Here is a 9,269-nt window from a genome sequence, read left to right on the forward strand (position 1 = left end):
CTGCTCCCGCTTTTGATTATGTTTGGTTAGATATTCGAACCTTTTCTTAACTGCTTTCTAAAAACTTTGGTTGGACGTTCACACCTTCTTGTAGCCAAACACACCCAGTCCTGCTTTTGATGATTTATGGTTGGGCATTCGCACCTTTTTTTTACCCATTTTTTAGGAATTATGGGTGGACATTCACACCTTCTTGCAGCTGAACACCTCCTCTCCCACTTATGATCATGTGCGGTTTGATTTTCGAAAATTTTCTTTCATGTTTTCTAGCAATTATTGAGGGACATTCAGACCTTCTTGCAGCAGAACACCTCCGCTCCCTCTTTTGATCATACATTGTCGGGCATTCGCACCTTGTCTTACCCGCTTCTTACAAACTTTAGTTGGAAATTCACACCTTCTTGTAGCTGAACCACCTCCGCTCCCTGTTTTGATCATGTATAGTCTGGCAATACTACCTTTTCTTACCCATTTGTGAGTAATTATGCCCGGACATTCACACCTACTTGCAGCCGAACACCACCTCTCCCGCTTTTGATGATGTATGGACCGGCATTCTTACCTTTTCTAACACATTTTTCAGCAATTATGGTCGGAAATTCACAGCTGCTTACAGCCGAACAACTCCACTCCCACATTTGATGGTGTATAGTCGGGCATTCTCACCTTTCTCATCAGCTTTTTGCAAATTATGATCTGACATTCACACCTACTTGCAGTCGAACAGCTCTGCTCTCGCTTTTGATTATGTTTGGTTGGATATTCGAACCTTTTCTTAAATGCTTTTTACAAACTTTGGTCGGAAGTTCACACCTTCTTGCAGCCGAACACTTCCGCTTCTGCTTTTGATGGTGTATATTGGGGCACACGAACCTTTTCTTACCCGCTTTTTACAAACCATGGTCGGACTTTCACACCTTCTTGTAGCTGAAAAGAGAGTGAATGCGAAGTAGACTTTAACACGGCTCTGGGAGCGAGCCGAGTGCGGGCTAACCGGGAGAATTGCTTGAACGAAACGTGACACCGAATGAGCGGTCAGAACAAAGCCTCAATACGGTGTTCCCGTGGTGTTTGTGGCTGCCTTGTCTTTTGCACAGAGTAAAAGACAAGGCAGCCCTCGAATAGGGCCCGATTTTTCCTACTTGGTCAGCCGAGGAGCAAGGGGGGGGGAGCAAGCGTCTCAACCAAGCAAAGCTCACCATGGGGAAGGTGGCTATGCCAACTAGCCTGATGCCCTGCTCCCGCAGTGACGGATAATCGTACTCTGGTTTCTCTTCATAACGTACAAGTCTTTCGCCTTTTCCTAAAGACTTCCGTGGAGATTAGCACTAATGAGTTGTTTCTATTTTTGGCAGGTTTTACCTTTGCGGGTGAAGCCCTTTCTGTCTGTGCAAAAGAAATCTTGTTGGGATTTTATCTATAAAATGAATTCCTTCACTCAAACTATGTTAAAACTGCTTTGTCCTTAATATTTACCATGTCTAGAAAGATTTAAACAAAAAAACAACGTTGTACTTTGTAGTAAAAGAAAGAGCAAATCTAAAGTTTCAGGATTCCGAGAATAAGCTTACTTTCATGAGTTCTTCACGATTTCGGATTTTGCTATAAAATGAATTCCTTCACTCAAACTAAATTAAAACTGCTAAACCGCTAATCTGTTACATGTAAGGCAGATGTCAAATTCACCGAAATAGGATCTAAGGGTATTCGGCCAATCGAGCTGTAGCAGCTTAGGTAAAAGAGTATGAGTTGAAGAGTTTGTGAATAAAGGTGTGCGCACACATACTGAGCTGTAGGAAAATAGGCAGGGAGCAATGCCGGCTGGGGTATATGTTCTTGTATGTTGTATGTTTGATTTGAATGTGTTGTGTAAGTGTCCTGTTGAATGTTACATGTTTGGGCTTTGACACGCTTCACTGTGGTTGTTAACTGTGTGGTGTGTCCTGAAATGTTTTATGTTTGGGCTGTGTGACATGCTTAATGCTTGTCAGTAGCTACCCACTTATTCAAATATAGCAACTGACAACATAAGAAGTCCGGACATACTTTGATAGTAGTTGTAGAAGTATCCTTATTGATAATAGATAAACTAATTCAGAGTGATAGAACAGTAGATGAACAGGTGCCTGCACATGTATCACGAAAATAGAATGGGTGTATGATTGCTGACAGCAGAGCAATACTGCCAAACTTATGAGTTCTTGTGGCAAACTTTATTCAGTGTCTTGACGTGTATACGCTGTTTCGCTGACTTGATTGTCACAAGAAACAAAGTGTGTTTGATAAGATCCGACCATTTTATTACGGGAGGATCAATATGTATGGATTCTGATGTGACTGATAAACCCATTCGTATCTTAAGCATAATCTAATACGTGAGACAACGCCCTGGCACACAATCAAAAAAAAAAAAGAGAGAGCGGTTTTGTGTCCCCACAGTCCATAATGAAGAAAAGAGAGAAAAAAGCCTTTCTGATTTGGTGTGTGTGCTCACAGTACAGAGTGTAGAGAAAAGAGAAAAAATCCCACATTTGTTGATAGGCATTCATTTATTTTTCTTTTAATCAGTTTTAAAGTGAATACTAACTGAGAAATGAAAAAGGTGAAGAGTTTAGAAGCTTGGTTCAAGAGCAAAACTTGGTTTATGATCAGCTGAGTCTCTAAACAGAACAGCAAAGGGCTTCATCGAACATTTAAAAAAGAATCAGATTGTTAGAATATCCAGAATTTATAGGAATAGTGGTGATTACTCTTATTTTCTAGAATTAAAATAACTGCACCATGTCTGTTTTATGAATTTAAGGGGCTAAAAAGTTTTGTTCTCGTTTTTCTATGATTAACCGAATGTATGTGAGAGTCCAAACAGACAGAAGGATTACGGCCGAGCGCTGGACCTTCCAAAAAAGATGAGACAGGCTGGACCCGTGCCATACTAGTTAAGACCTGTCTGTGGATAACAGGTTCTTTAAACTCTCACACACACAAACTCACACACACGTTCGCACACATACACTCATACACACACACATTCTTGAGCTTGCTGCAAGATTCAACCTTTGCATTAACTGACTCCAGCAACTCTGAGTCTCATTGAGAGAATTTTCTCAACAATTGGGTCCTCAAACCAGATCTCGACATTTTTTCCGCCGTCCAGGGTCGGAGCTGAAACCGTACACGGGGGAGTCCAGTACTCCTAATGAAAGACCCCCTGCTGAATTGCGATAATTAGGGGCCAGTGTCCACTGAAAGGGGGAAAAAGTGACGAGATCGTATTTTTGAATCAATGGCCAGAAGCCATTGGCAGTGCAGGCATCAACAATTATGGTGTTATTTCACCCATTAACACTTAAGGTACCTCATGTAGTGGCTGTGATATGGTAACTTAACAAAATATCTTTACCAGACATCTCTCCTACATAACTGTTCTTCTTTCACAGCCACACCTTGTTGTCGAGAGATGTGCTACACTTAATCCATCCACACTGCTACCTACCCCACAGATGGAAAGCCTCATGATTGCATGTCAGATATAACCATCAGTATTTTACCCAGGCCAGACTTAACTGATATACGTTATGAAAATGCAGAAATAACTATATTTATTCGACAGGTCAAGCAAAAAACCCTGATGGCACAAATGCTACAAGATTTGCAGTAATAACAGAAATTGAAGTTTTCTTAAAACAACCACTACCAAAAAATTACTCTGTTCAAGCAGTCGAATTGGTAGCTTTAACTGAAGCTTGTAAATTAAATAACAAAAAGGTTGTTAACGTTTACACTGACAGTCAGTATGCCTTCTCAACTGTACATGTGTTAACACAGCATTGCAAAAACAGGTATGTTGACATCCACAGCTAAATGTATAAACTACAAATATTTTAGCATTATTAGATGTCATTCAATTGCCATCTACAATAGACTCGTATGAATGACCAGAAGGAAAACCATAGTGCCAAAGAATTTGTTTAAATATGCTGCAGTATTGAGCCATGGACCATGTCATGTCTCAACAGGAGGGATGGAAGCAATAATGAACAAGGTCTTTACAGCATATGGTTTTACTAATTATTGAAAATATTTTTTTAGAATAAATAAATGAATAAAGTTTTGTCTAGCAGGTCAAATATGTGCAAAATACAATCCACAGGGCAATCTAAGACCAAAACGAAGATAATTCCCTAAGCCAGTGTATCTTTTTCAACATATTTGTTTGGATTTCATTATTTCATTATTGTGTCGATTTCATTGAACTAAATTAATGTTAAGGGAAACAATTCTGCTGAGTGACAACAGAGGTTTTTACCAAATGGACTGAAACATTTCCATGTGCACAAGCAGGTGCACTCTCAGTAGCAAAAGCACAGGTAAAATAAATCATTTCTAGATTTGAAATTCCTGAAAAGATCTTCAGTGATAATTTGACACACTTTGTAAACAATGTCATCTCACTGATGGCAAAAAAACTTAAAATAGACCTTAGAAACCACTGTGCATATCATCCACAATCAGCAGGTTTCATGGAGAGACACAATGGAATAATTAAGTCAAGACTGAAAAAAATCATGGAAGAACTCCATTTGAGAAAAGGTATGGAAGACCATTTGTACTCCTACAGTCAAAACACAGTCATCAACTGACATGATGAAGAAAAAAAGAAAAAGAGAAGAAACCTTAGCAGAATACAAATATTAACAAGTAGAGAGATCTCTTCTGTTTAGTCTGTTCCAGGTGAACCGGTGAAGGAATCTCTGAAGACAGTAAAACCCGGGGACTGGATCGTCATCAAAGTGATAAAGAAAAAGAACTGGTCCAGCCCAAGGGGGGAAGGTCCATTTCAGGTACTACTTACATCACCCACAGCAGCTGAAAGACTTCTTGGATTCACTTATCACATTGTACCACGACCTTTAGAAGTAGGGAAAGATTAGTTACCCACCACTGTTTTCTGAGGCAAAAGTCTGACTACAAAGGGGAATTCTCTCCACAAGAGGGGGTTCATCTCAACCTCAGTGAAGAAAACAACGGCTAACATGAGAACATAGGGTGTGACTAAAATAAGACAAAGGCCGTGGCATCCATTCAGATTACCAAGATTTTGTGGGTTAAGAGGAACCAGCTGTGTATTATTAATCATTACTCTTATTATAGTATTCCCAATTTTATGGTATGAAGCATGGATTAGCAGAAATAAAGATGATGCAGGACAGAGTACCACCACTGTCCCCTTGACATAGAAAGTGCCACACTAGTAATAACATTTATTTAAACTTGGAGATAAATGGAGAAAATAATCTTATATACAATAGCTGAGACAGAAAAAACAAAATACTTTTGAAGACACGATTAAAACAACATTTAGAACATACAATAAGCTTAAAAGGAGTGACAAAGCTGCAACTGCGAAGGCATACAAGTCTAATTAAAAACAGGAGCAGTAGGACAGACTTTTGTGAAATCTGAGTAAGCTCTGGGAATCAAATTTAGATAATGATCAGACTTGGCCTTTCTTATTTCTGCTGTACATTTATTTCTAAGCTTCCTAAAAGTAAGGCAATGACCCGGGTCCCTCATATGCCCAGCTAGCATCCAAGGTTTATTTATTTTTTAAGTAAAGAAGACAGCAGCTGATGTGAGAGAGAGTGAGAAGATATAAGAGAGAGTGGGAGATGTGAGCGAGAGTGATGCTGTAGTGTCGCGAGATTGTGTGAGACTATCGGCAGATTCAAACAAGGCGCGCCTCAAATAGAGCAAACAATATATTAAGATTATAATTACGCCAATAACTACTGTTTAAATAAATATATTATTGGGTGAAACAAAAACAACACACTGGAGTACAGTGAAGAAAGCCTGGAGAGCCTCACGGATGTCATTGACGAGTGTTTTGACAGGATCGTCATGGGGAAAACTAACCAAACCCCATCTGCTAGCAGCAAGGCTTCAACCTCAAAGAGAAGCCGTAATGAAGAGTCACCCGGAGCGACGTCTCCAGCTGGTAATGATTCTACGGACATTTTGACATCAATAGATAAGAAACTATCCAGCTTCGACGCCTGTATGTCTCTGTTAGAAATTCTACACAGAGAGTTCCAGGCATTACGGGAGCCATTGGAGTTCAGCCAGCAACAGGTGCAGACGCTGGCTGCAGAAAACGCAGCCCTCAGAGGATCGGTGAAATCACTCACAGAAGGAATGAGCCGGATCTCTGATGAGAACAAGAGGATGAAAGAATCAATTATTGATCTCCAGGCTCGTAGTATGAGGGACAATCTAGTTTTTTCTGGAATCGCGGAGCAGGCAGACGAGGATCCTGAACTCGCAGTGAAAAACTTCATCCAAAATCAGCTGAAAAATCCAGGAGATGTAGTGAAAAACATTACTTTTCACAGAGTCCACCGCCGACCGAGACCGATTGTGGCCAAGTTCGAGCATTTCCAACAGAAGGTCCAGGTGAGGGGCAGCGGCAGGGAGCTGAGAGGAACGGACTTCAGCGTCAACGACCAGTTTCCCAAAGAAATCCTGGAAAAACGCAGGGTTCTGTTCCCCATCCGGAGAAAGTTCATGGAAGGAGCCTCCCGAGCTGTCATCGCGGTGGATAAATTATTCATCAACGGACAGCTTTACCGCGACCAGGAAACCACTCCTTGGCTCTTTTAAACTCCATTTGATCTGTATTCGTTAACTTGTATGAATCATTTAATTGCAGATGACATATAAGTAAGATGAAATAATCTATCCAATTCACAGTTATCTATCAAGGCAAAATATATAGCTCACTGCCAGTCTCACCAGCACAGGATATATGCAGTTCATATTTGTTTATTTGGGTATGTTTTTTTGTTTTTGTTTTTGCTTTTTCTATCTCACACTTCCACTCTTTTGCACTGTTTTTCTATTCTGTCTTTCTTCCCCAACCCGCTGCGTTTCCACCTTAATAAGTAATGTTAACAAGCACGGCGCACATAGAGTTTTGAGCAGAGCACATAATCAAGTTCCACACAGCATCGACAGCGCAAGTACATATTGTAGCAAGCTCATACTGACAACTGAAACACCAACAATGGCATGTTCATGGAAGCATATATGCACACACACGCACGGGATGCTTTTAGCAAGCATCCAGCACTCACTGCGTTAGTCTGAGCATGTCCACGCTGAGGTTTATCTCATGGAATGTGCATGGAGCTGAGTCCAGGGAGAAGAGATTAAAAATCTCCAATAAATTGAAGGATTTACAGGCGGACATTGTTTTATTACAGGAGATTCATTTATCAAAGACTGTAGCTGATCTTCTCACCACAGCACAGTTTCCTCATGTGTACTCAGCCTGTTACAACTCCAGACAAAGAGGTGTAGCCATTCTGATAAATAGAAGAGTAAATTTCACCGTAAACAACACAGTTATAAATCCAGAAGGTAGATTTCTAATAGTTAATTTATCTATTCAAAATATGAATTTATGCATTGCAAATATATATGGTCCAAATATGGATGACCCCTCATTTTTTTTACTCCTTTTTCACTTCACTCTCTGATCACTCAGATAACACACTCATCATAGGAGGGGACTTTAACATGATATTAGACTCAGGAGTAGACAGACTCAGTACTTCAGGAAGTCATCGGAACTGGCAGTCCACGAATATTGTTAAACGGTATATGAAAGATTTTGGTCTTTGTGATGCTTGGCGCTCCCACCACCCCACTCTTAGAGAATACACCTTCTTCTCACCGGTACACCACTCATATTCAAGAATAGATTATTTCTTAGTTAGCAGTTCCTTGATGAGGGATATTTCAGACACCAAAATCCAGCCCATCACTATCAGTGATCACGCTCCAGTTTCTATCACACTGAAGAATAACAGAGTTACACCACCAGCTAGGAATTGGAGATTTAATACATCATTACTAAAAGACCCTGATTTTATCAATTATTTCAAAAGGGAATGGTCTGTATATTTAGAAAATAGTGACCTGCCAGGAATGTCAGCTTGTACTCTCTGGGAAGCCGGAAAAGCAGTTATGAGAGGCAAAATAATCTCTTTTTCATCAAATAAGAAAAAGAGGGAAAGTTCAAGGATATCAGATTTAGAACTCAGGATTAAATCATTAGAAATTGTCTACAGTACCTCCAAAGAGGAACACATACGGAATGAACTAAGAAAAGCTAAACTTGAATTAAACAAAATTATTGATAAACAAACACAGTTTCTGATACAAAGACTTCGCTTGGAGAACTTTGAGCACTGCAATAAATCTGGAAGGTTCCTAGCTAACCAACTAAAGAGAAACAAAGAGAAAACAACAATCACTTCTGTTAAAGACTCAAAAGGAAATGTCACCCATGACCCCGATGTAATCAACAATGCTTTTAGGGACTTCTATAAAATATATTCATCACAAAATGATCCATCAGACAGTAACATAGATCAGTTTCTTAGTAATATCAACCTTCCAAAATTACAAACCGAACAGGCAATGGCTCTGGATTCACCTCTTTCAATAGGAGAACTCCATGAAGCCCTTCAACATATGCCTAGTAACAAAGCCCCGGGTCCAGATGGTTTTCCAGCAGATAAAGAATTTCGGACTGTTTTGGCACCTGCATTTCACAAAATGGTATTACAAGTTAAGCAGAATGGCAGATTATCTCTGCTAACATTATCTTGCTACAGAAACCAGGAAAAGACCCCATACTTCCATCGAGCTACCGCCCAATATCTCTAATAAATGCAGACCTCAAAATAATTTGTAATGCCCTTGCCAAAAGAATGGAAAAAATATCTCCACTTATAATACATCCTGACCAGACAGGTTTTATAAAGGGTAGACACTCATCCACTAACACTCGCAGGCTAATTAATCTCATAGACCATTCTACCATCAACAACCTGGAAACCACAATAGTCTCTCTAGATGCAGAAAAAGCATTTGATCGAGTGAACTGGAAATTTTTATTCGCAGCATTAAACAAATTTGGGTTTGGGTCACACTTCATCAACTGGATAAGGATATTATATAGCTCCCCAAATGCGTGTGTCAGGACAAATGATCAAACCTCTCCAAGCTTCAGTCTGCAGAGAGGTACAAGACAGGGTTGCCCACTTTCTCCCTCACTTTTTGCTATTTTCATCGAACCTTTAGCAGCTGCTATCAGACAAGATAGAAATATTAAAGGCATCCAACCCCAAAATATTGAGCATAAAATAAGTCTTTATGCTGATGATGTTTTACTTTTCCTTCAGAACTCTCAAACATCTCTC

General features: G+C 39.9%; 1 non-coding gene across 1 annotated transcript; it reads left to right on the forward strand.

The window, feature by feature from the left end:
* Positions 1-1,259: 1,259 nt before the first annotated feature.
* Positions 1,260-1,373, forward strand: LOC140269550 (U5 spliceosomal RNA). Its single transcript, XR_011907647.1, has one exon. It is a non-coding gene; the product is annotated as a U5 spliceosomal RNA (small nuclear RNA).
* Positions 1,374-9,269: the final 7,896 nt, after the last annotated feature.

This window comes from Leuresthes tenuis, unplaced genomic scaffold (assembly GCF_036924035.1).
Source record: "Leuresthes tenuis unplaced genomic scaffold, fLeuTen1.0.hap1 SCAF_14, whole genome shotgun sequence".
Lineage (NCBI taxonomy): Eukaryota > Metazoa > Chordata > Actinopteri > Atheriniformes > Atherinopsidae > Leuresthes > Leuresthes tenuis.